Raw genomic sequence first — 21,879 nt, forward strand, 5'->3', positions numbered from 1 at the left:
TATATATATATATATTTTTTTTTTTTTTTTTTGTAGAGACAAGTCTCACTTTATGGCCCTCGGTAGAGTGCCATGGCATCACACAGCTCACAGCAACCTCCAACTCCTGGGCTTAAGCGATTCTCCTGCCTCAGCCTCCCGAGTAGCTGGGACTACAGGCGCCCGCCACAACGCCCGGCTATTTTTTGGTTGCAGTTCAGCCGGGGCCAGGTTTGAACCCGCCACCCTCAGTATATGGGGCCGGCGCCTTACCGACTGAGCCACAGGCACCGCCCCCCGTATATATTTTTTTATTAGAGATCTTGTTATGTAGCCCAGGCCAGTCTTAAACTTCTGGCCTCAGGCAATTCTCCCACCTCAGCCTCCCAAAGGGCTAGGATTCCAGGACTCAGCCACCTCTCCTGGCATCAATGGGTGATTCTCTAAGAATATCAACAAAATTAATAAACCTCTGTGCAGACTAATCAGGAAGAATAAAAGTAAAAAGGACACACATTACCAATATTAGGAATGAGAGAGGTAACATTACTGCAGATTTTACAAATATTAACTAAAATAATAAGAGATATCATATTAATAACTTTAGGCTTATAAATTTAACAACTTAAATAAAATGGACAATTCTTTGAAAAAGACAAACTACCAAAGCTCACTAAAGAAGAAATAAATAACCTCAGTAGACTGTATCTTCTAAAAACATCAAATTTGTGGTTGAAAATCTCCCACAAAGAAAACTGCTAGCCTAGATGGCTTTCCAGATAAATTCTACCAATCACTTAAGGAAAAATAGTACCAGTTCTACACTAAGTCTTCCAGGAAATGGAAGAAAAGTAAATACTTCCCAATTCATTCAATGAACCAGTACGATGTGATACTGATCTTATGTAAAAATATCACAAAAAAAGAAAAACTACAGACGAATATACAACATGAACATAGATGTAAAAATTCTACACAAAATTTTAGCAAATTTAATTCAACAATTATTGAAAGGATAATATATTATGACCAATTATGATATATCCTAGGAATGCAGCATTAGTTTAACATTCAAAAATCAAGCAATGTGGGGTGGCACCTGTGGCTCAAGGAGCAGGGTGCCGGTCCCATATGCCGGAGGTGGCAGGTTCAAACCTAGCCCCAGCCAAAAACCAAAAAAAAAAAAAAAATCAAGCAATGTGGCTCGGTGCCTTGTAGCTCAAGTGGCTAAGGTGCCAGCCACATACACGAGAGCTGGTGGGTTCAAATCCAGCCCAGGCCTGCCAAACAACAATGACAACTACAACCAAAAAATAGCTGGGCATTGTGGAGGGCGCCTGTAGTCCCAGCTATTTGGGAGGCTGAGGCAAGAGACTCGCTTAAGCCCAGGACTTGGAGGTTGCTGTGAGCTGTGATGCCATGGCACTCTACCCAGGGCGACAGCTTGAGGCTCTATCTCAAAAAAAATAAAAAAGAACCATATATTATATGATTCTATTTAGATGATATGTCCAGAATAGGGAAATATGTAGAAACAGAAAGTATATTATTAGTGGCCTGTAAGTGGATGGAGGACTGGGAGGAGGGAATGGGAAATGATTGCTAATGTATATGAGGTTTCTTTTGGGGTGAAATATTATAAAGTAATGGCACAACTTTGTGAGTATACTAAAAAGCATTAAATTGTGGGTGGTGCCTGTGGCTCAGTCGGTAAGGCACCGGCCCCATATACCAAGGGTGGCGGGTTCAAACCCAGCCTCGGCTGAACTGCAACCAAAAAATAGCTGGGCATTGTGGCGGGTACCTGTAGTCCCAGCTACTCGGGAGGCTGAGGCAAGAGAATCGCTTAAGCCCAGGAGTTGGAGGTTGCTGTGAGCTGTGTGATGCCACGGCACTCTACCGAGGGCCATAAAGTGAGACTCTGTCTCTATGGGAAAAAAAAAAAGCATTAAATTGTGTATAATTATGGCATAATAAATTAAAGTCTTAATACAGACTTTTTTTTTAAGACAGTCTCAATCTGTTGCTGTGAGAGAGTGTCGTGGCATCATCAATGCTCACAACAACCTCAATCTCTTAGGCTCAGGCAATCATCTTGCCTCAGTTTCCCCAGTAGCTGGGACTACAGGGGCCCCCCACAATGCCTGGCTAGTTTTTCTATTTTTAGTAGAGATGGAGTCCCACTCTTGCTGAGGCTGGTCTCCAATTCCTGAGCTCAAGGAATCCACCCACCTCAGCTGCCCAGAATGCTAGGATTATAGGTGTGAGCCACTGTGCCCAACCTAAAGACATCTTAAAGAAAAAAAATTTTTTTGAGACAGAATCTCAAGCTGTCACCCTGGGTAGACTGCAGTGTTGTCACAGCTGACAGCAACCTCAAACTCTTGGACTTAGGCGATTCTCTTGCCACAGCCTCCCAAGTAGCTGGGATTGCAGGCGCCCGCCACAATGCCTGGCTATTTTTTTTTTTTTTTTTTGGTTGCAGTTGTCTGTGTTGTTTAGCTGGCTCGGGCCAGGTTCAAACTCTCCACCCTCAGTGCATGTGGCTGGTGCCATAACCACTGTGCTACAGACGCCAAGCCACCTTAAAGAAATTTTTAAATCATTCTAAGTGAGAGAAAGAATCTTTTATGGAAGGTACATGCATGTGATATACGTATATTCAGAAACAAACACATGGGCAGCGCCTGTGGCTCAAAGGAGTGGGGCACCGGACCCATATGCCGGAGGTGGTGGGTTCAAGCCCAGCCCTGGCCAAAAACTGCAAAAAAGAAAAAAGAAACAAACACATATGTCCATAGATTCAATAAATTCCTTTTAGCTATTACCTTAAATCAGAGGTAGAAAATAGGGAAGCAAGCGTACCTTATGTGTACATATGTTGCTATGGATTATTGGTGTGATTATCTGCTCTTGGAAGAGAGGGGGGTAAAAGTCATAGGTAAGTTTGTAACCAACATCTTTTGTTCAAAATATACAATGAAGACAGGCACGGTGGCTCACGCCTTTAATCCTAGCACTCTGGGAGGCTAGGTGGGTGGATTGCTTGAACTCACAAGTTTGAGACCAGCCTGAGCAAAAAGTGAGACCCCGTCTCTACTAAAAATAGAAAAAAATCTGAGGCAAGAGGATCGCTTAAGCCCAAGAGTTGGAGGTTGCTGTGAGGTATGATGCCATGGCACTCTACCCGGGACAACAGCTTGAGACTCTGTCTCAAGAAAGGGAAGGGAAGGGAAGGGAAGAGGAGGAAAGGAAGGGAGCGGAGGGGATTGCTTGAACCCAGGTTGGAGGCTGCTGTGAGCTATAAATAACAAACAAAAATAAATAAATAAATAAATAAAATAAAATAAAATATACAATGACTAGCCTGAGCAAGAGCATATAAAAAACAGAAAAATTAGCCAGGGACAGTGCCTATAGTTCCAGTTACTTAGGAGGGTGAGGCAGAAAGATTGCTTCAGCCTAGTAATTTGAGGTTGCTGTGAGCTGTGCTCTAGCTGAAACAACAGAACAAGATCCTGTATCAAAAGAAATAAGTAAATAAATAAATAATATACAATGAATCAAGGGTGTGTAAAAAAATCTGAGTAGAAAAATTACCTTATAGCTACCATATTATCCAGCCATTCTACTCCTAAATATATACTCAAAAGTAACACAAAGACCTGTACACAAATGCTCAGAGCACCTTTAATAGCCAAAAACTGGAAGTGACCCAAATGTTCATCAACAGTTGAATGGATAGACTTCACTATGTGGTACACCATGCAATGGAATGTTAGTCAGCATTAAAAAGAAATGAACTGACACCTGCAACAAGATACATGAATCTTAAAAAAGAAATTATGCTGAGTGAAAGAAGACAAAAACAGAGTACATAGGCTGAGCCTGGTGGCTCACACCTGTAATCCCAGCACTCTGGGAGGCAGAGGCAATGGATTGCCTGAGCCTCAGGAGTTCAAGACCAGCCTGAGCAAGAGCGAGACCCAGTCTCTAAAATAGCCAGGTGTTATGGCAGGCGCCTATAGTCCCAGTCACTCGGGAGGCTGAGGCAAGAGAATCGCTTGAGTGCAAGAGTTTGAGGTTGCTGTGAGCTATGATGCCATGGCACTCTACCAAGGATGTCACAGTAAGACTCTGTCTCAAAATAAATAAATAAATAAGAGAGAGTACATACTATATGATTCCATTCATAAGAAAATTTAATTCAAGCTAATACATAACAATAGCGAGCAGTTTGGTGGTTGTGAGGGGAAGGATGGCAGATTAAAAGGGGCCAGTCTAAACTTTTGGGGGTGCTGGATATGATCCCTCTATTGATTGTGGTGGTAGTTTCACAGAAGTAAACATGTGACAAAACTTACCAACTTATCCACTTTAAATATGCACAAATGTATCATATGTCAATTACACCACAATAATGCTGTTTTAATAAAATGACTCCACGAAAGCCACAGGTCACGTGACTTTAACAACACCACTACCACCATCACCACTGCCACTGCTGCCACCCCAGGGAACTGAACCAAGGGTCTTTCCTCTGGCCCTTTTTCTGAGCTCAGGAGCAGGGCTTTTCAGAAGCTCCAAATGTGCACTTCACAAAGGCAATCAGAGCAGCCTGTGGCTCTCCTCTGATCCTTATCGCCTCTGCCCACCCCTACCACCATATTTAAATAGAAGCTAAAAGACACTAGTACGCGCTTATGGAACTCCAGCTTCACCCACCCCCACAGTAAAGACGTCAAATTCCGGGCGGCGCCTGTGGCTGAGTGAACAGGGCACCGGCCCCATATGCCGAGGGTGGTGGGTTCAAACCCAGCCCCGGCCAAACTGCAACAAAAAAATAGCCGGGCATTGTGGCGGGTGCCTGTAGTCCCAGCTACTCGGGAGGCTGAGGCAGGAGAATAGCCTAAGCCCAGGAGTTGGAGGTTGCTGTGAGCTGTGTGATGCCACGGCACTCTACCGAGGGCAATAAAGTGAAACTCTGTCTCTACCAAAAAAAAAAAAAAAGACGTCAAATTCAAGAGCAAACACAAAATCTATTTTATTCTGTATACAGAGATCTACCAAGGGGAATGCCCCACCAGACATTCCAGTTGTATTATTTCTGTTCTTTATTAAGCAATATTTGTCTCTTTGCCATAGTATAGATGAGAACAGGAAAACACTTTGATATCACTGAGAGTCACCTTATCTCTTATAACTAGGTTCAGCTGCACCGACTAGGCAACTTCCCGTCGTTTTCATGTCTCTTCACTTTATTAAAGGCCAGTAGTAAATAGTCAGGAACTGTTTTGGCAGCTCTGTGAAGTCATCAGAGTCTCTGCCTTCCTCTGTTTCCTCCAGCATGTGACATCCATCCTCAAGGTCACATGATGTCTGCTGAAGGCCTTTGATCTGAGCAGTAGGAGGCAGGGAAGAGGGGAAGTGCCTGGTTGTGCCCTGGTTTTTCTGGAAGATAAAAGTCAGGCTGCCAGAGAAGGGGAAGTGGATCATCCTCTACCAGGAGGTCAGGTGTTTGGTTATTTGGCGTCAAAAGAATCATCAGATTGTCTTGCACCCTGGAGGGTGCTCCTAAGAGTTGACTGCTGGGGGAACTCAAACAGAACTCCTGGGTATAAGGATCACATAATTGAGTATGGTGCTAAGATTTTCCTCTTTCCTTGAAAATTTGCTGCAAAAGAGCTCCCTTCCTGTGTTCTGGCCCCACCCTTCAGGAACTGCATTACTGTAGGCAGAGCCTCTTCCCACTGTGGACCAAACAGGCACTAGAAGACCCCACTGATGCTCAGACCCTGAGAACCTTGTGTTGTGCTCTGAGCAGACTTGGCTGCCCAGTGTTTCAGGACTACCAGGGATAAGCCAGGTGAATGGCAGATCCCAATAAGAAGAGTGTTTGCTATCCCTGAACATACACCTGAAAAGTGGAAAGATCTCAACAAGTTCATAAAAGTGAGCAAGGTATGTTATCATGGAGAGCAGTATGAAAGTGGTGGGAAGTCTATTCAGTAATGGAAGGAAACTGGAATTGGACAGTAACAGGCATAGAGAAGGCAGTCAAAGGGTGGTTGCTTTCATCAGACTTGGATCTCTTGCCCACCAACCGCAGCCAGATCTGCACCCAGGAGATGGTTATTTGGTTTGGTTATTTGGAGTCAAAGTAACCGCTCAGATTGTCCTGATGTTAGGAGCTAGGGAGCCTCTACCTTGCCAACTCTTGTTAGATCAGCTCTGGTGACCTCACACCTGGGAGGTTTGAGGGATATGACCTCAGGAAGTGGGAAGTCCATCCCTGAAGACTCAACATCAACTGGAGCACTGTTGCCTTTGCTACTGACCACCACACAGTGAGAAGGAAACTCTTTTCAGCCTCAGTACTTCGGCCACAAGACTCCCCGGGACCAGTTTCTACTCAGCTTTGGGCTCCTACACCAGCGTCAGTGAATGAGAGCAGAGTGAATCCAGATCTGTTTCCCTTGAAATACCCAAAAGCAGCAGAGGTCCCTGGACACAGAACAGGAGAGGGGAGGAGCGCTGGAAGGGAATGTCCTGGCCTTCTAGGCCTCTTGCCCAAGTGCAGTATTTAAATATAAAGTAGTACCTTCTTTTGGTTTAAAATATAGGGGTTGGCTGAGCACCCTTAGCACAGGAGTTACAGTGCCAGCCACATACACCGAGGGTGGCAGGTTCAAACCCAGCCTAGGCCAGCTAAACAACTGCAGCAAAAAAATAGCCGAGCAGCGCTTACTTCAGCAGCACATATACTAAAATTGGAACAATACAGAGAAGATTAGCATGGCCCCTGCACAAGGATGACAGGCAAATTTGGGAAGTGTTCCATATTTTTTTTAAAAATAGCTGAGCATTGTGGTGAGCGCCTATAGTCTCAGCTACTTGGGAGGATGAGGAAAGAGAATAACTTAAGCCCAAGAGTTTGAGGTTGCTGTGAGCTGTGATGCCACAGCACTCTACTGAGGGATGACATAATAAGACTCTGTCTCAAAAAACTAATAAAAAAATAAATAAAATAAAATACAGATGTCCATAAAGTTCACGTACAATTTAAAATTGCATACTAGGCTCGGTGCCTGTAGCTCAAGCGACTAAGGCACCAGCCACATACACCAGAGCTGGCAGGTTCAAATCCAGCCCAGGCCTGCCAAACAACAATGACAACTGCAACCAAAGAATGGCTGGGCAATGTGGCAAGCACCTGTGGTCCCAGATACTTGGGAGGCTGAGGCAAGAGAATCTCTTAAGCCCAGGAGCTGGAGATTGCTGTGAGCTATGATGCCACAGCACTCTACCCAGAGCAACAGCTTGAGGCTTGTCTCTAAAAAAATAAAATAAAATAATAAAAAATAAATAAAATAAAACTGCACACTATTTTAAATTGCATATGAACTTTATGGCCACCCTGTAGATTTCAGAGAGAACTAACGGATATAAAGTAAAATAAATTCCCTCCCTCCCCATACCTAGCTGCACTTCCTAGGGAATCACCTTATATAGCTTCTGGTATATCTTTCAGAATTTTTCTACCCAAGGGTATTCTGTTGAATGCATTTGCAAGAATTTTACTTATAAATAATTCAATTAATAATACCAACTTATAAAATGTTTATTTACATCGAAGTTGGAAGTGGAGAACCAAAACAACTAAAAATAAGGCCGGGCACAGTGACTCACATCTGTAATACTAGCACTCTGGGAAGCCCAGGCAGGTGGTTTACCTGAGCTCAAGAGTTCAAGACCAGCCTGAGCAAGAATGAGACCCCCCCCCATCTCTAAAACAAGCTGGGGATTGTGGTGGGCACCTGTAGTCCAGCTACTCAGGAGGCTGAGGCAAGAGAATCACTGGAGCCCAAGAGTTTGAGGTTGCTGTGAGCAGTGATGCTATGGCACTCTACTGACGGTGAGAAAGTAACATTGTCTCAAGAAAAAAAAAAGAACTAAAAATCATAAAAGTATGACCATAGAGATCTACCAAAAAAAATTTAATTTAATTTAAAAAGTAAAAAAATGATAAAAGTGAACAATTTTTCCAGAGTGCAGTTTTAGAAATAACCACCAGGTGTCAGAGTTATCAGCTGTAGTCCTCAAACTACTAGTGGAAAGTTACAGGAAGAGAAAAGTTCCTGGCTGGATATGAGAGGGCGAGATTCCTTCCTCAACAGATTATTTGAACCTTTTGCCCAATATTTCATCTACTTAAGGTTATGGGGATGGAGCAAGAGGTGCTGCAGAAAAAAAAATTAAATTCTGAGACCACAGAGTCCCATTCAGTGCGTGGCCTTTGATCTTTAGAAAAACTCTGTTAAAGTACTATTAAAATTTTACATAGGAAATGTAAAAGATGGCAAGGCAGAGTCGGTCCTCCTATGCTACAAGGCTACTTTGGAAGCTAGCACCATCTCTCCTCTCCTCAGTGGGGAGACCAGAAAAAAGGGGGTGGTGAACAGTAGGAGAGGACAGACAAGAGGAGGTTCAGCTACAGCTGTCCCTGTTTAGAAGGAAAATCCAATTCTGTGTGTAAGAACTCTTCTGATTTAATCTTTAACACCATTGTCCTAACTCTCAGATATACTTCCTGAGCCTATCCTGGCTGTTGTCTTTTGCTGCTGACCTAGAAACATTCAACCTCAATGCTTTTAAGAGCACAGGGTGGGGCATCTTCCTTATAATTTTCAGGCTGACATGCAGAAGTAGTTACACCAGTCTTGCTCCAATGGCAGGGGCCTAAGTGAGGTGGCCCTGATGCTCCCACCAGCTGGCACCAACCACCCAGCTCTTGTGACATCTACTTACTATGGAGGACTCCAAGCAAGTCCCATGGCAAGCCTCCTTATCCTCTATCTTCTTGGGTCACAAATATCTGTACCGGCAGACAAGGGGAGGTTGAAGTAGTTACAACACAGCCTTGTGCAAAGAGGGCACAGGAATGGCACAAGTGACTTTAGAACGAGCCAACTTCTTCTGTGGGAGGATACAACCAGAGAGTATCAAAAAGAAAGGAGAATCCTGACATGTCTCAGTTGGCACTTTTCTAGCTCTTCCCTGGACCACATCTCATTTCTGGACCATGGGGCAGGGGAAAGAGATCACACAGGATTGAGACCCACTGTTTACTTGGGCTTTTGCTGGATGAAACTACTATGCAAAACGATGCCAAGCTTATAGGAGGGGATAGGAGGTAGAATGAGGAGAGGGGAGAAGGCAGGAAAGAGTTCACCATTCATGGACAATGTTACACCTCTTTCAATTCCACTCAAAGGTTGTGATGTCTGTGATTTCTGGCAGATTAAAGTGAGTTACATTTTTTTGTGAGTTGAATGACCACATCTGCTAAATTGGCACATACTATATAGGCCACATGAAGCAAGAGTAATTATTTTAGTCACTATACACTTTAAATGCTATACACACATAATTTAAAATGATACACCATGGTGCTAAACACATAATAAAAATGCCAGTTATTATTAAAACATCAGTAGTATTCATATTCAAATATGACAGTGTATTATGTTTGATGTTTTAAATATGAGGTACAAGCCAAATAATTCATATAAAAATGAAAAGGGGGCCAGGTGTGGTGGCTCACACCTGTAATCAATCCTAGCACTCTGGGAGGCCAAGGCAATAGATTGCTGAGCTCATGAGTTCAAGACTAGCCTGGGCCAGAGCAAGACCTGGTTTCTAAGAATAGCCTTAGCCAGGCATTGTGGCAGGTGCCTGTAGTCCCAGCTACTTGGAAGGCTGAGGCAAGAGAATTGCTTAAGCCCAAGAGTCTGAGGCTGCTATGAGTTGTGACCCTACCCACAGCAACAGCTTGACACTCTGTCTCAGAAAAAAAAATAGCTGGGCTTTGTGGCGAGGGCCTGTAGTCCCGGCTACTTGGGAGGCTGAAGCAACAGAATTGCTTAAGTCCAAGAGTTTGAGGTTGCCGTGAGTTGTCACACCATGGCATTCTACCCAGGGCAACATAGTGAGACTCTGTCTCAAAAATAAATATTTAAAAAAATAAAAAGGAATAAAACAACATTTATATTGGTATATATATTAACTCACCATGACTGATATAACTCTTTCTTTAATGTGGACAACACAGGTAAGGCAACTGAGATTTTTTTTCCATTATCCTTTTACATTGAAGAGGTACAGAACAGAAGGAGTATTTCATAATCTGTCCACATTCTATCCCTGATAATTTCACTGGGAATTCTCTCCCTGCGGAGAGTCAGACAAGGCTCAGGGTAGGGACCATCCAACACCACCCTAATCTGCTCTAGGTTTGTCTACGTCAAGGAGGCTGGGTTAATTATGGGCCTACCCTCTGGACACTGAAGTCACTGATGACTCTTTGACAATCCTCAACCTACTAAATTCCTGGCTAAGTCAATAAGTGTTCCAAACTTCTGAAAAGTCTTGCTGTCAGTCACAAGCTCTATTTCATTAGGCCATTCAAGTTATAAAGGTTTCACAAGGCCAAGACAGACTTCACTGGCCAATGTGTATCTTGAGATCTCCAGGCTTCTAAGTCCTCTGGAAAAGGAGTAATCATGGGATAATGAGGGTAGGAAGGGAGAGGATTCAGGCCCCCACCTCACTAAATCAAATACAGATAGATGGTCCCTGACCTGCAATGGTTCCACTTAGAATTTTTCAACTTGTATGATGGTGCAGAAACAGTACACATTCAGTAGGAATTGTACCTCAGGTACCCATACAACCATACTGTTTTTCACTTTCAGTATTCAGCAAATTATGTGAATTAATCAATACTATTATAAGACAGACCCTGTGTTAGAGATGATATTGCCCCACTGTAGGCTAATGTAAATGTTCTGAGCACGTTTAAGGTAGTCTAGGCTACACTATGATGTTCAGTAGGTTAGGTGTATTAAATGCATTTTCAGTTTAATGTATGTTCAGTGTATGATGGGTTTATTGAGATGGAATCCCATTGTAAGTAGGGGAGCATCTGTACCTGCTTGCCACTAACCCTCCAGGCTAATCATGCTCTGGGTAGGTGAGTCAGAGAGGAGGTGGGCATTATGTTTGGTTTTGTCATGTGTCTGGTATTGTAAGGACAATGACTCCTCTCTGTCCTTATTCCTTCTGCCACAAAGACTCTACTTCTAAACCCCATATTCAGCCAGGCAAAAGCCTGATTGAGAATCTTCAGTTTCTTTACCAGTACCACAGGAGGATTCACTTCTAGAAAGCAAGTAAGGAAATTATTGATGTGAACACACAGAAATAGAAGACTTCCGAGCTTGGGTGCAGAGTAAGGCCAAGAGGTAACCTCAGACAGGTTACTGACCATAATTATCTCTCCCATGAAGGCAGCTATGGGCAGCTATAGCCTCACCTATAGCCAAGCTGCTTCTAAGACAGTGACAAATAGCTGTGCCTGTCGAAACTCCAGAGGAAACATTCCTCACCAGATCTCTCAACCCCAGCTTCAGTGACGGTACCAGAAAAGTAAACAGACTACACCAATAGAAACAAGAGAGAACTGGTTCTCCTGCTCTGTAGATAGCTCATGACATTTCAATTATATTCAACACAATATTGCTGAATTATTTTTAACCTTACAGAGCCCCTGGCTTCACAAAAGAAAGATTAGTTAGTAGAGTCAAAGGATAGCTAGAAGCAGAGATCAGAAGGGAAAAAAAAAAAAAACTTCAAATAGAAATCAGCCTGCAAATGGCACTATTCACAATACTGGATAGATAAAACAGCACCTTTTATTCAAGGAACCATGAGTGTGGAACGGGTGTTGCTTATATGCAATTTATTTCTCAGAATAATACAGGGCATTTCTTTCAAGCAATTTCTTTCCTTTTTTTTTGGAGACAAAGTTTCACCTTGTCGCCCTGGGTAGAGTGCCATAGGGTCAGCAACCTTCAGCTCTTGGGCTTAGGCGATTCTCTTGCCTCTTAGAAGAAGTGTGGACACAAGTCTTTGAAGAGAAATCCACATTCTTAGGCTTATGCGATTCTCTTGCCTCAGCCCCCAAGTAGCTGGGACTACAGGCTCCCGCCAGAATGCCCACCTATTTTTTGTTTGCAGTTTGGCCCGGGGTCGAGTTCGAACCCGTCACCCTCCGTATGTGGGACCTGCACCCTTCTCACTGAGCCATAGGCGCCACCACAATTTCATTATTATTTCGGTAAACAGCCTTCAGTTCTGACTTCCCCATGATTGTCAGATCATACTAGAACAGTTCAAGATAATCCTGTTTAAAGTTTACACAAAGAAATTCTTGTTTTGTTTTCTTTTGTTTTGTTTGTTTTTTGAGACAGAGTCTCAACTCTGTTGCCCTAGGTAGAGTGTCATAGTTCACACCAACCTTAAACTTCTGGGTTCTAGCAATCCTCTTGCCTCAGCCTCCTGTGTAGCTGAGACTACAGGTGTCTGCCAAACACCCAGCTACTTTTTCTATTTTTAGTAGAGATGGGTCTCACTCTTGTTCAGACTCATCTCAAATTCCTGAGCTCAGGCCATCCACCCACCTTGGCCTCCCAGAGTGCTAAAATTACAGGCATGAGCCACCTCGCCCAGCCCACAAGGAGATTCTTAATGAAGAGTTTTTTGGACTCCCTCACTCAGTATCTAAACAAACACATCTCAAGTTATAACAGCTCTATTAAGGGATAGGGGAGGAACCCAGGGTCCCATTCTCTTCATTTTATTTCTCTTCTCCCCTCTATGCTATGAAAATCTTCTTTCAAAACTTATCAAAGTTGCTGGGCACAGGGGCACACCCTGTAGTCCCAGCTACAAAGGAGAATGAGGCTGGAGGATTACTTGAGCCTTGGAGTTCGAGGCTATACTATGCTTTGATTGCACCTGTACATAGCCACTGCATTCTAACTTAGGCAGTATGGCAAAATTCCATCTCTAAAAGTCTTTTGAAATTTTTTAAAAACTTATCAAAGGTATATTGCAACTTCATAGACATATCCAAAATTATTTTGATTATGGTGTTAGAGTTTAGCACAAGAACTGCAACCTCCAATGCCTACTAGTGCCAAATATATTTGTTTCATAATATCATTTGAGCTGTATTCTTTTGACCCTGAAACACTTTACCTTATTTTTTTTAGACACAGGATCTCACTTTGTTGTCCAGGCTGAAGTGTAGTGGTGCTAATACAGCTCATTATAACCCTGAATTCTTGAGTTCAAGAGATCCTCTTGTGTACAAGCATGCCCCAGGTAATTTTTCTCTTTGTAGAGACATGGTTTCCCTATGTTGCCAAGGCTGGTCTTGAACTCCTGGTCTCAAGTGATCCTCCTGCCTCAGCCTCCCAAAATGCTGGAATTACAACATGGTGGTGGTGAACAGTTTACTTTTTAAATATCCACTTCTTCTTGAAATATAGCTCCATTTTAATAGAGATAGGGGTATAAGAAATAGCTTACTCAAATAAAAGGAAAAAAAGAAAAGAAAAGAAATAGCTTACTTTCCTCTTAATTCTACTATCTTACTACTATCTACTATCTTTAATAGAGATAGGGGTATAAGAAATAGCTTACTTTCCTCTTAATTCTACAACAGTACAAGTTTGACCATAAATGGCAGCTAACAGTCAGCCTCAATATCTCAGAGGCAATAAAAAATAGTGACTTTTATGGTGGGCTGGGGCGTATATAACTTGTATAAGGGAAAAGCCACTGTTAATGCCTTACAGAAGTGTGGATGCAAAAAAAAAAACAAGTAGAAGAAGTGTGGACGCAAAAAAAAAACAAGTAGAAGAAGTGTGGACACAAGTCTTTGAAGAGAAATCCACATTCTTACATGTAATCTCTCAATATTTAAATATTAGCCAGGTACAGTGACTTATGCCTATAATCCCAGCAACGAAGGAGGCTGAATCAGGAGGATCCCTTGTCTGTTGAGAGCTACAGATGGGAAAAAGAAGATCAGCACTGTGGGCAGAGTCAGCATAATAGTGAATGTTGGGTAAGATTGGTGTTACCGCTATCCTCCTGTGGCTTATTCAAACCCGTTGAGAGCTAACATGGATGGGCTAAAGAAGCGGGACAAAGAGCAAGAGTAAGGAGAGCAAAGCAGCACAGTGAAGGACACTGAGTCTCCTGCTTTCACCAACTAACCGCTGAATTGCTATTTTTCCTTTGTTTTTTACTTTTGGCTACAAAGCTAGGTTTCTGAGTCCCCTACACTAATTGTTTTCATGTGAGATTAGGGTCATTTTGCAGAAAGGGTTTGCAGTGTTAACAGGGTAGTTGTGGTAAGAAGTCATTTATTTTAGATTTAGCTAATTGGTCTGAGCTGCATGATTGTATATTCCTGGATTATAGATTAAAAGTCTCAGTAATCATCCGTGTGAAGAACAATGTATCATTAAACATGTTGCTTTATCAAAAAAAAAAAAAACCCAAAGAAAAAGAAAAAAAAGGCCAGATATATTGGCAGATATAGTCCCAGCTACTCAGGAGGGTGAGGCAGGAGGATCACATGAGCCCAGAAGCTAAAGGCTGCAGTCAGCTATAATCATGCCACAGTACTCCAGCCTGAGCAACAGAGTAAGACCCTATCTCTAAACACCATACATACTATTACCTAAAAAAGAACCTCATCAGGTCACTACTTTGCTACCTCCCTTAAATGATTAGAGGCAGTATTACTGGGGGTAGAACTACCCTAAAAGTCAGGAACCAAAGACTGTCAAACACAGCTCTGACACCAACACATTCTCTTCCCCTGGGAAAACACCTAATCCTTCTGGGCCTCAGTTGCCTTGCCTGAAAAGTTTAGAGATCCAAAACTCCTTTCAATCTTAAATTACTATAGTGTATGGTCAAACAAGTTTTCTAGAAGGTCAATTACTGCCACAAAAAATTAAAGAAGAAATACAATAAAACAAAACTTGATCATGTGCTATAGCAAGTGCTCTTATGTTGTCTAGAAATGGCCTTGGTCTGGCCAAGCTACTCAGTTAATACAACCATGGGAATGTGAACACTTCCATCAGACTAGATCTCCTTTATGATGCCCATCCACCCTCAGGGGAAAATGAAAACTGTGGATCTCTAGCACATCATGACTGTGGCAGGGGCGAGACAGAACTCTCTTGCGCCTTTTGCACCCAAACCCGTCTTCGAGGAAACAATTCTCTTTGTTCTTTGAGTAAGAACAAAGCCTACCAACAAGCTACCCTGAGCCACAACTCTTGCCCAGTGAGTCCATGCTCAGCCTACCTGTGATGAGCTTTGGTGTTGCCAAAGCATAGCCTCCTGCAGGAGCCAAATGCCCGAGGAACAGCTTTTGTTGCATAACCCTCAGCCATGGCCCACATGGATGCACATGCACATGGCTATGATCTTCACAAAAGTGCATCATGGGGTTTTAGATATAGCGCTTGGTTTTTCAGGAAGCACAGAAGGGAAATAAAAAAATACTAAGCTGAAAAGTAACCTTCCCATTGTAAAGGTTGAAATAAGCACATTTCAGAGCAAATGAAAGTGTTCACATTCTTATGGTTATATTAATTGTGTGCCCTGGGCAAACTAAAGGCCCAAAGAAAATTGGAAACCCAAGTGAATTGTTGCTGGGCGGCTCATTCACATAGGCCATCTTGACATAGATAGCTTGGCTCCAAGTGAAATGGGAAGGAGGTAACTGCCCTCTACATTCCTAAGTATTTTTGTGCATCAGATGTGAACAACAGGACCTTTTTACTTTGCTATCAGCAGCTGCCAACAATATCTAGGGTTTTTTGTTGTTGTTATTGTTTGTTTGTTTTTTTGCAATTTTTGGCCAGAGCCAGGTTTGAACCCATCACCTCTGGCATATGGGGCCAGTGCCCTACTCCTTTGAGTCACAGGTGCCACCAATATCTACTATTTTTTAAAGAATTATTTACCTTTGGCTCTAAAACCATCTGTGATCTATTCTAGTTCTGTCTCCCTTAGAGGCATTTTCTTCACTGTGCCCCTTATTGCCCTGGATTTAGCCTATTTATTATAAAAATCACCTCATTCTGGCTGGGCATGGTGGCTCACACCTGTAATCCTAGCACCCTGAGAGACCAAGGTGGGTGGGTTGCCTGGGTTCACAAGTTTGAGACCAACCTGAGTAAAAGTGAGACCCTGTCTCTATTAAAAATAGAAAAACTGAGGCAAGAGGATCACTTGAACCCAAGAGTTTCAGGTTGCTGTGAACTATGATGCCATGGTACTGTACTACTGAGAGCAACAAAGTGAGACTCTGTCTCAAAAAAAAACCCAAAAAAATCACCCCATTCTTACCTTAAGGCCTTTTTTTTTTCCTTTAGCAATTTTTTATTTTATTGTATTATCTGTCCCTTCTGCCTGGAATGTTCTTTATTCTGATCTTTGTAAGAGTACAGGCAGTCCCTGAGTTACAAACATCTGACTTATGTACAACTTGCGCTTACAAATGGAGGCTATTACAGGTACTAGGTAAATGTATCTGTTCCAACTTACATACGAATTCAACCTAACAACAAATCCACAGAGCCTTTTTCTTTTTTTTTGAGACAGAGTCTCACTTTGTCGCCCTTGATAGAATGCCATGGCACCACAACTCACAGCAACCTCAAAGTTGCTGGGACTACAGGCACCCACCACAACACCCAGCTATTTTTTTGTTGCAGTTGTCATTGTTGTTTAGCTGTCCCAAGCTGGGTTTAAATCCGACAGCCTCGGTGTATGTGGCTGGCGCCCTACTCACTGAGCTATGGGCACAGCAACAGAACCTATCTTGTTCATAACCCAGGTACTGCCTATAGTTCATTCAGATCTCACCCCTGTATTATGTCACATGACTCTACTTTAATTCTCTGCCTAGCACTTATAACCACCTGATATATTTCCAGTTTCTTTCTTTTTGCCCATCTTTCCTAGAAGACATAAGACTAGAACATAAGTTTACGTAAGTTTATGAGAATATTAACTCCATGTAAATACGGATTTTGTGTCTTGTTTACCACACATTTTTGGTACCTACAACAATGCCTTGTATATATAGCAAGTGCTCAAAAAATAATTAGTTGAAAAAATGAGTAGATTGTTGGATAGAAAAATTCATCTGGCAAATATCTGAAAAGGGCCTGTGGTACACTGGGGATATAATGAGGAATAAGATCTCCCTTCAAGGACCCCAATGACCACAATGGACCTTTACATGTTCAACATGGTAAGAAAGATACTTGCAGAAGTGTATTAAGCCTGACTACCCAAGAAGAGTATGAGGGTAATCTCTAAGGAAAGCTAAGAGTTGGTCAAAAGGACAAGAGTGAGAAGAGGGGTAGAAGAAAAAGCATTTGAGGAACATCACAACCAAGGCACCAAATCTAAAAGGAGACTATGGGTTCCAAGAGCCCTGAGAGATCTGGTATGGCTAGTACCCCAGGTGAAGGACTTCAGAGAGATGGGGCCTCATAAGAGAGGCAGGGACAATTCTTAAGAAGCTCCATAGAGAGGCGGCACCTGTGGCTCAAAGGGGTAGGGCGCTGGTCCCATATGCCGGAGGTGGTGGGTTCAAACCCAGCCCCGGCCAAAAAAAAAAAAAAGAAGAAGCTCCATAGATTAGTGCCTGAACATCAGATTTCATCCTCCAAGCAATGAGGGTCATTGAAGTAGTTCTAAGTAGGAAAGTGGCATAAGGGCTTCATGCCTTATGAAGATATTTTGGCAACAGTGAAGGTGACTAATTATAGAAAAGAACAAAGCATTTAGGAAGTTGTTGTCTAAACCAGGTGAAAAAATAGAGTACAAACTATTAGTGGCAATGGAAGTAGAAAAGAAAAGACGTATTTGAAAGCTATTAAAAGAGTAGAGTAAGTACGGAAGGCACCTGTAGTCCCAGCTACTTGGGAGTCTAAGGCAAGAGAATCACTTAAGCCCAAGAGTTTGAGGGTGCTGTGAGCTGTGACACTATGGCACTCTAACCAGGGCAACAGCTTGAGACTCTGTCTCAAAAAAAAAAAAAAGAGAGAGAGAGAGGGGCGGCGCCTATGGCTCAGTCAGTAAGGCGCCGGCCCCATATACCGAGGGTGGCGGGTTCAAACCCAGCCCCGGCTGAACTACAACCAAAAAATAGCCGGGCGCCTGTAGTCCCACCTATTCGGGAGGCTGAGGCAAGAGAATCGCTTAAGCCCAGGAGTTGGAGGTTGCTGTGAGCTGTGTGAGGCCATAGCACTCTACCGAGGGCCATAAAGTGACACTCTGTCTCTACAAAAAAAAGAGAGAGAGAGAGTAAGTAGGGCTTGGTAACATGTGAGGGAGGAGGTGAAAGAAAGGATGGAGTTACAGAAAATCCCAGTTTCTGATTTGTGTCAGTAGAAGAAATTGTCATGTTCTTCATCAAAACAAATGGTTCCCAGGCAGTAGTCCTCTGAAGCCTTCAATTCATTTTGTTCATGATATAGCTGAATCTGAGGCCACCTGCTTACATTAGCTAACAGACACTTGTCCAAGTGGCTATCTATGGTCCTAGTACAAATGTTAATTTATCTTTTTTTTTTTTTGAGACAGAGTCTCACTATGTTGCCCTCAGTAGAGTACTGTAACATCACAGCTCACAGCAACCTCAAATTCTTGGGCTCAATTGATTCTCTTGCCTTAGCCTTCCCAGGCTGGGACTATAGACGCCCGCCACAATGCCCAGCTATTTTTTTGTTGCAATTATAAATGTTGTTTTTAGCTGGCCCAGGCTGAGTTTGAACCCACCAGCCTTGGTGCATGTGGCAGGCGCCATAACCACTGTGCTATGGGTGCCAAGCCAATTTATCTTCTTTTTTTTTTTCTTTGAGACAGAGCCTCAAGATGTGGCCCTGGGTAGAATGCCATGGTATCATGGCTCACAGCAACCAAGTATTTTTTTTGGTTGTAGTTGTCATTGTTGTTTAGCAGGCCTGGGCTGGATTTGAACCCGCCAGCTCAGGTGTATGTGGCAGGCACCTTAGCCACTTAAGCGCTGAGCCCCAATTTATCTTCTTAATAAGTACATTTGTAGAGAAGTCCTTCTAATGTGTGTATATGGAATCTACAATATTGGTGATTCATCTTTTCATGAAGATACGCACGTTTCAATGCACGGCCATTTGGAGAGGCACACACTGATCCATCACCACAGAAGCATGACTATCAGTCTAAATATAGATGTGCCTGTCACCTCAGAGAAAGAGTAGACCAGAAGTCGTGATTCCACTTACTCCAAGGAAATTTTAAGGTAACAAAATTCAAAAAACATTAAGTGTAATGTGTCTTAAGTTTGTAAATCTGATCTAAAGATCAAATTCTAATTATCTCACCTATGTTTCACTTGTCTTGACCTTAACTGCTAATTTAGCCCCTTACCCCTTTTCAAACAGCCCCACAAGTGTTGAAAAGCAAGTACAGTTGGCTTCTGGCCAGACGAACAGGGAGCCCCAGTTTATTCTTTTTCTCCTCCTCTAGTCCACATCTGCTGCTACTACCTGAAAGTAGCTGGGTGCCTGCCAGCTTGGGTTAGAATCCTGGCTTTGTCACTGATGAGCTGTGTGACCTTGGGCAAGTTATTTAGCTGTTCTATGCCTTAGTCTTTGCCTTTAGGAAAAATAATATTATCTAACTACCTCAAGGGGGTGGTTGTGATGATTCAATAAGTTAATATTTTATTTTTTTAATTCTAATTTTAATTTTTGGGGGAGGGAACAGGGCCTCACTCTGTTGCCTGGGCTATAGTACAGTAGCTCACTGTAACCTCAAACTCCTGGGCTCAGGCAATCCTTTTGCCTTAGCCTCCCAAGTAACTGGGACTACAGGCATATGACACCTTGCCCAGCTAATTTTTTTCTTTTTTCTTTTTTTTAATTTTTCTTATTGTTTATAGAGACAGAGCCTTGCTATGTTACCTAGGCTGATCTCAAACTCCTGGCCTCAAGGAATAATCTCACCTCCACCTCCCAAATTGCTAGGATTATAGGCATGAGCCATCACCCCCAGCGAGTTAATTTTTCTTAAGTACTTAGAATAGTGCATAGCACAGAGCAGGCACTTGATAAATGTAAGCTTCTATTGCTGCTATCATTGCTCCTGCTGGCCCTGGGCATACCTCTGGTAGGCCCTGCCATAAGGTGCCAAAAACACAGGAGCTCTATTATAAGGTAAGGGACAATGCCCTCCTTTTGTAATATATTAAAGGGGTAACAAAGGAGTAAAGCTTATGTTTTGTTTTCTGAAATTACCACTGATAGTTAATTTTAGGTGCCAACTTGGCTGGTTTAAGAAATACCTAGAGGACTGGTAAAGCATTACTTCTGGGTCTGTCTGTAAGGGTGTTTGCAGAGAATATGGTGTGTGAGTCAGTGGACTGAATGGGGAAGACCCACCTTCTGAGTGGGTTGGCACCAGATAGAACCCAAAAATAGAGAAAAGGATTTCCTTGGTTTCTAAGCAGGATGACAGACACTCTCCTTCTCCTGCCATCAGACATCAGAACTCCAGGCTCTCTGGCTTTAGGACTCCAGGAATTACACCATCAGTGCTCCAGGGTCTCAGACCTTGAGCCTCAGATTGAGAATCACACCCTCAGCTTCCCTGGTTCTGAGGTTTTCAGACATAGATTTGAGTTGTGCTACCAGCATCCCAGGGTCTCCAGCTTACAGATGGGATTTATTGTGGGATTTCTCAGCCTCCCTAATAAATCCCCTCTCATATGTCTCCATCTCTAGGAGAACCCTGACTAATACAACCACTAAAATAGTTCTGTACATTTTTACTTGCAGCCCTGCCTTCTTCTAAAGGATGGAAGTAAGACATGAGTCCATGGGCACCCAGGCTAGAAGAAAAATGAGTGACTGACACCACATGGTCTCCCTCCCTTAGGGCTCATTACAGGGTCAATTGGGCCCAGCCTGGCTCCAGCTCCCTTAGGATGAGTTTTGCCCAGGAGATGCCTTCCTTCCTCACCTAAATAGATTTCTGGAGTCCCTTCTACCCACCTTTAAAGGGAAAATTAAGTCTGATACTTTAAAAAGAATGAAATACCAGCTGAATTGTTAAATTATTTATAGGTGGATTTAGACTTAATTCAAGATTAAAGAATGGTACTGATTCTTCCGTAAGCTTCTATTCCTACTATCATTGCTAGGTTTTTATCTTTCATGATGAAGTGCCTGTCAATAGTCTTAACATTAGGACAGGGAGAAAAAAAATGAGAGTGTAAATATACCATTTACATTAGCAATAAAAAATATCTAATACCTACAATTAAGTCTAATAAAAGATGTGTGAGACTTTTACACAGAAAACCATAAAATATTACTAAAAAAAATTAAGACGACATTACAGAAAACCTGTATTCAGTAGAGAAATATGCCATACTACATATTCTTAGTTACAAAAATTCATTATAAAGATGGCTATTTTCTGGGCGGCCCCTATGGCTCAGTCGGTAAGGCACCGGCCCCATATACCGAGGGTGGCAGGTTCAAACCCGGCCCCGGCCAAACTGCAACCAAAAAATAGCCGGGCGTTGTGGCGGATGCCTGTAGTCCCAGCTAAAGGCTGAGGCAAGAGAATCGCCTTAAGCCCAGAAGTTGGAGGTTGCTGTGAGCTGTGTGAGGCCATGGCACTCTACCGAGGGCCATAAAGTGAGACTCTGTCTCTACAAAAAAAAAAGATGGCTATTTTCCCTACATCTATCTATAGATTTAATGTAATTCTAATCAAAATCTCAGCAATTTTTTGTAGAAATTGACAAATATTATTTTATCTGAAACACAAAGGGCCAAAAATAGTCAATATAACATTAAAGAATAAAAGCAAAGCTACAAGATGTACACTAAGTATACATATAATAAGATGGCAAAATTTATAAAAGTATAGCAGCTTAGACTCTGACAGACTTGGCCTGAA

The 21,879-nt window shown here is 42.6% G+C and overlaps 1 long non-coding RNA gene and 1 other non-coding gene across 2 annotated transcripts in view; one reads left to right on the forward strand and one right to left on the reverse strand.

Annotated features, from left to right (window-relative positions):
• LOC128596031 (uncharacterized) overlaps positions 1-21,879 on the reverse strand; it is a 70,033-nt gene that overhangs the window by 29,967 nt on the left and 18,187 nt on the right. The gene's annotated exons all lie outside the window — the stretch shown is intronic.
• Positions 6,720-6,826, forward strand: LOC128597809 (U6 spliceosomal RNA). Its single transcript, XR_008383367.1, has one exon. It is a non-coding gene; the product is annotated as a U6 spliceosomal RNA (small nuclear RNA).

Source organism: Nycticebus coucang, chromosome 10, assembly GCF_027406575.1.
Source record: "Nycticebus coucang isolate mNycCou1 chromosome 10, mNycCou1.pri, whole genome shotgun sequence".
NCBI lineage: Eukaryota > Metazoa > Chordata > Mammalia > Primates > Lorisidae > Nycticebus > Nycticebus coucang.